This window comes from Triticum aestivum, chromosome 2A (genome assembly GCF_018294505.1).
Source record: "Triticum aestivum cultivar Chinese Spring chromosome 2A, IWGSC CS RefSeq v2.1, whole genome shotgun sequence".
NCBI lineage: Eukaryota > Viridiplantae > Streptophyta > Magnoliopsida > Poales > Poaceae > Triticum > Triticum aestivum.
This window is the reverse complement of record NC_057797.1, coordinates 785,709,303-785,715,223: the sequence shown is the minus strand read 5'-3', so window position 1 is coordinate 785,715,223 and position 5,921 is coordinate 785,709,303. Positions and strand designations below refer to the sequence as shown.

The 5,921-nt window shown below is 44.6% G+C and overlaps 1 long non-coding RNA gene across 1 annotated transcript; it reads right to left on the bottom strand.

The window, feature by feature from the left end:
- Nucleotides 1-4,208: 4,208 nt before the first annotated feature.
- LOC123186783 (uncharacterized) lies at nucleotides 4,209-4,969 on the bottom strand. Its single transcript, XR_006493711.1, has 4 exons — nucleotides 4,895-4,969; nucleotides 4,689-4,780; nucleotides 4,442-4,598; nucleotides 4,209-4,327 (listed from the first exon to the last, which is right to left on the bottom strand). It is a non-coding gene; the product is annotated as an uncharacterized lncRNA (long non-coding RNA).
- Nucleotides 4,970-5,921: the final 952 nt, after the last annotated feature.

Here is a 5,921-nt window from a genome sequence, read left to right as displayed (position 1 = left end):
TAACTCCATACCATCACTCCTTAAGATCTTTCATATCAGGTTATATTTCCGATCTATGTGTCTGTTCTTGTGGTGGTTCCTCGGCTCCTTGACTTGTGCGATGGTAGAAGAATTATCACAATAAAGTTCAGGAGAAGACCTTGGGAGTCTCGAGCGTGCGACAAGCTCACCAGCCCCCCCCCCCCGGGGGGGGGTGCTGAGCTTCTGGGCCCTCGTGGCACCTCCTGACATAATTTTGCTTCTGTAAATTCATAAATATTCTTAATATACCTGAGAGGCACCTCGAACTCTTTTTCCTCCGCCACAAGTCTCCGTTCTTCTGCGATCCCATCTGGAGGCCTTTTTTAGTACTCTACCGGAGGGGGAATCGAGCATGCATGGAGGGCTTCTACATCAACCTTGATGCCCTTCCGATGATCCGTGAGTAGTTCACCACAGACCTACGTGTCCAAAGGTAGTAGCTAGATGGCTTCCTCTCTCTTTTGATCTTCAATGCCATGTGCTCCATGATCTTCATGGGGTTCTATCCGAAGTAATGTTCTTTTGCGTTGTATTTATTGGGAGCCGATGAATTGTGGGTTTCTGATCAGAGTATCTATGAATATTATTTGAGTCAAATTTGAACTCTTTTATGCATGATTTTATTTATTCTCTTCGATCTACCTGTTTAGTTTAGCGAAATAGATTGATTTATCTTGTAATGGGAGAAGTGCTTTATGATGGGTTCAATCTTGTGGTGCTCAATCCTAGTGACAGAAAGGGACATGACACGCATTTGTATGGTTGCCATTAAGGATAAAACGAAGGGCTTTATTCATATTAATTGGGTTTACTTTGTCTACATCATGTCATGTTGCTTAAGGCGTTACTCTGTTTTCATCTTGCTTAAGGCAGGACTCGGTCTACTTGTCACGGCCGTGATGCCTATATACATGGTCATTTCCATAGATATCGTCATAACTATGCACTTTCCTGTCAATTGCCCAACAGTAATTTGTTCACCCACGTATGTTTGTTATCATGAGAGAAGCCTCAAGTGAAAACTATGCCCCCCGTCTACATTTATCATATATAAAAACACAAAAATACCTTGCTGCATTTTTATTTCCTTTTTATTTATCTCCTCGTGCTCGAGGCAAACCACATCTCCCAATCGGCAGAGTCCGCCCCATACGTCGGAAGCAAATGTTGTTCCGGTGTCAGGAGCTCCCGCCGGCTGCACACACCGCCGTGCGCCCACTGCGATCGCGGAATCGAGATCCGCTGCGGATCAAGATGCTGGTCTTGTGGTAGGGTGACGTCTAGGTACGATAGTGGCTACCTGTACTGCCAGTACCACCGTGCCTGTTGCGTTGGAATGTGTAGCCTCTGCCTGACGAGGCGGGAAGGTGGTGTAGGAGGAAGCGTGCGGGACAAGCTGGCCCCGGGAGTGAGCTTCCCCTCCCTCTTGCCGGAGCCGCTGAAGAAACCCATGGCTAGGGTTTGCTTGTCACCGACGAGGGAGCACACGGGGGCTAGATGTGGACGGGCCGTGGAAGTGGAAAAGCCCCCTCTCCCCCCCACCCACGCACGCGTGGATAAAAAGGACGGCCTCCCGTAGCTTCCACTCGCTGACGCTTGGGCCGGCGGTAGATGGCCGTGATAAATACGACCACATGTGGTGGTTGGCTATCGGACATGTGGGCCCGTGGAGGACACTGAGGGGACGTGCAGCGCGTCCACTTTGTGTCAGTCTGAAATGCATTGGCGCGGACACGAACCAGATGCGTTTTGGGTCTGCTTCGACTCAAATGGACATGGGCGGATGAAATGGGTCGCCCGATTGGAGTTGCTCTTATGGATACTTAAACATGTATATGCACACAATGGAGTTTTGACTCGATGACACTAGTACCAATGCTTATGATCGGCTCATCGCCGTGTTCAATTTAAAATGGCCGAAATGCAACCATATGCTGAGACAAGAGATGGACTAGGATTGGAAGATCATTTAGCAGAAAATGGAGCAATCGTGCAGGTGGATAGAGAAGTTGTACAGCATGGCACTGAAGTAAAACCAGCAGCTGCAGTTAGCGGAGACAACCTTTCAGTTTTTATGCTAGAAACCAATGTTTAGTGGGCTATGGAAAATAGTGGCGGACCTCAAAATCAGTTATAGGGAAGCTATAGCGGGCTAAAGCGGGCTATTTTTGAAGGCGACCATTTAGCGGTACCTTGCTGAAAAGGCAATAGCGGGCTATAGCCGGCTATTTAAAACTATACAGGAAACAGGTTAGCTGCGGAGAAGGCCCCATACGAAATGCTTAGAATGAAGACAAGGTTCTGCACAATATGCCGATGAGACAATGACAAAAAAAACAAGTGAACTACCTGCCTGGGGAGATATGAAGCAACCATGCAAACCTACTCGGTGCAAGTGTAGGGGTCACTGGAGAAACAATTGTACAGAAGGCGGCTGATTGACACTGGGGGCAGGGGCTTGAGTTTTACAAAGAATAGTCTCCAAGTAGTTAGACAGTAGGAATCGAATTCCCTCCAGTTGTGCATTGCAAAGGGTTCTTTGTTATCTTGTAAGCTGAACTAGATCATTGATGGCGCGCGTTGCTGCGCCCGTCTATTTTGATGGTTGGATTATATGATAGCTCATAAAGATAGACACAAAACAAGGATGTTAAGATGGCTTTATGTTTGCAAGATTCCCATTTTATCGTACTACAGAGTATAATACTATAGAAGCCTGCCTAATTTGATTATGCCCATCTTGAGTAAATAACAAAGAAATTAATTGAGAATATAAATGGTTGCATCATAAAATAGATTCAAATGGTTCAGTTTACTTACAATTAACATTGTCACCGAGTGAAAAATCAAATTATATAAACGAGAACAGAACCTAAATAAATCAAACTATCCAAAAAGAACAGAACAATGGCTTCACTGAAATTCCAAACACACTGTTCGTACTTTGTTCTTCCATGCTAGAGTCGATAAATACAACATTCAGAAAAATAAAATATATTTATCTATCAGCTGGTCAATTTTTTTCTATTGGAGTATTGTTCGTTTTGATAAGAAAGAGGACCTTTTAGGGTTATCAGATGACCAATCCTGCCATATCAAAGCAAAGAACTGAAGTGGACGCAAAATAAAGATGCAATCCCAACTCCCAGGGAATCTTAATCTTTGTATTATTAATCAGTAGGTGTAGCTAGTCCCTTTACATGGCACCGTTATTGGTAAGGGGAAACAATGCTTATGATGCTGTCAGTTGCTGGATGTTAGGTGTTTCTTTCTGCAAAATCCGAAAATTACACTGGAAAATCATGTCATCGAAGTGTCATAATACTCATAAATAAGATAAGTACAAAGGGTTCTTGTATGAAATTGGTCAACCTAAAGACTGGGAGATAATCGCTGGTAGGATGCTTTCTCTTCACTTAAACATGTATTTGTGGTAAACTCCTGAACATTCACTATAACATTGTAGTAAACAGGACAAGAGAGATTGACCTGCCTCACTCCTTGCTCAATAACTTCTATAATTCATTTTCTATGTCTTCACTGTAATAGTATCAGCCTACAAGGTAATACTTATAACATCGGGAGATATAGTTGGTAAAGCATATAAAAAATTTAGAAGAGGGTAAACATGACAAAGTTCATGCAGGACAGTACTTAATTTGATGCCAAATAATCATTCCTTCGGATCTTTCTTTTTAAACAATACATTCAACAGAAACTTGGCAAGTCACATTACATGAGCTTTGACTAACAGGGATAAAATAAAACAGTAACCACTTTGCCAGTTTAAGTTTAACTTTTAAAAGTGAATAAACAAAGCACGATGTTGTCACGGCTCCACGGTAAATTAGTAGTACTGATTTGTGTTTCCAAATTCCTAGTTCCTATCAGTACAAAGATTACATAAGCACTGGGAAGTGGCTTGATCGATTATAGAACATCAGCCACGAATTCTGGCTAATATGCGATGAAGCATAATTCAGCAAATGGCAGGGAGGACCAATGGTGGTAACTCTGGAGCCTCCTTGCAGCCCGTATGGGCCGTATCAGGTCGCCGTGGAGGAAAGAAAGGAAACCAGCAGTACATAGCTTGAATTCGACCTTATTTCGAACATCCAAGCATTAGAATCTATAAATTAGACAAAGAACAAATCTGTACATGGGATAACATTGGACCGGAGTACAAAGCATGGTCAAATAATTGCTCAGGGGAGCAGCAAGAGGTACTGTATAGATTGGAAACATAGAAACCAGTGGATCACCTTCCAAATGGTTAATTCCTAAACTTTCTAATCCAACAGAACACCTGCATTTTTTGTGAGCACAAAGAACAGTATCAGTAAACAAAACAAATTCTAAAAGTGAAGGTTGGGGGAAGAGGAGGTGCATCAAACAGAGACAATTGGAACGAACTGAAGACCTGAACATCACCCATCGCTGCTGGAGATTGGTTTGCAAGAGTGAGGAGAGTGGGAAAGGAGCAGCGGCCAGTCTGGATTGTCCATTAGCCATTGGATCAACTGGAAGAACCAAAGATACCAAGCAGTACGTCGCTAGAATTCCAACCTGGAGAGAAGCTGTAATCATTTGAAACTATGAATTAGACGGAGGACATGTCAGTACATATTTAGATAGACAATAACTGAGAATTGGAACAAGCACATCACCTTAAACCAAACAGAGCTGGAACCTAAGCAACACCCATCACCTTGCTTTTGGACTGTGGTTTGCGAAAATGAGCAGAGTAGGAAAGGACCAGCTGCAAGTTTGGGATTTTATAGGCTGGGGTGAATATACAGAGATACGATTAACCTCTCAATTACAGGATTAACCTCGCAATCAATCAATTGGCATGAATAGCGATGGAACTGACCTTCCCGGAGCATCGATTGGCATTAATGGCCCGATTAATCATCGTTCGCGATTGAATCTCATGCCTGTTGTCCGCCGCACTCCAACCGGCTCCGCCGCTGGCGCCCGTGCCCCATCCGGCCGCGCCGCTAGGGTCCATTACCCATCCGACCGCGCCGCTAGGGTTCGTGCCCCATCCGGTCGCGCCGCTCGCGTCGGCGCGCCAACCGCCAATGCACTCCGAGGCCAATGTCAGGCAGCGCACTTGGAACAGAGCAGGTTGCGAACCTGGTTTAGGGCTCGTGCGTGGCGTTTCACCTGTGCGCGCTGCGTTGGGCGGTAGAGAAGGCCAGGCCCAATAGGCCAGTAGGCCCAATTGAACGTGAGACAGCGAAAAAAGCAACCGGAGCAGCGGCCCAAAAAGCCCAGCGCGGCCTGACGCGCGAGTTAGCGCGTGCGTACGAGATTTAGGTGCCACTAACAGCGATCCGACGGCCGAAAACGACTAAAAGTGGCGATCTAACGGCTAGAAATGCTAATGGTCTGAGAGAGCTGGGAGGGTGCTCAGTTTTAATATATCTAAATTGTTGGGCGTAATTCCAACCTGGGCAACTGAGGGTGTGTTTGGCTAGAATTAGCTGGGCTAGAATTATCTAGCCTGCTCTGGCAAGAGCTGCTAGAAGCAAATGTTTCAAAAAAATAAAAAATAAAATGTTTTAAAAAAAAAAGAGCTGCTAGAAGCAAGGCTAGTTATCTTGATAATGGCTCATTAGAGATTTAACCTCCCACGATTGGGAACTTAGAAATCAAGAATAAATGCCGTATGAGCAAATGACTCTACAGGTTAGAGACAAAGCCGGAGGGCATGTGGGCACATATTTTGCGCAATAAGTATTTACAGTCAAAAATGCTCGTCTAGGTTACCATGAGACCAACTGACTCGCCATTCTGGAAAGAGCTCATGAGAACGAAGGTCTTGTTCTTTCGTAGGGTCAAATTCTTGGTTGGCAATGGGATGTCAACAAGATTTTGGGAGGATACGTGGTTAG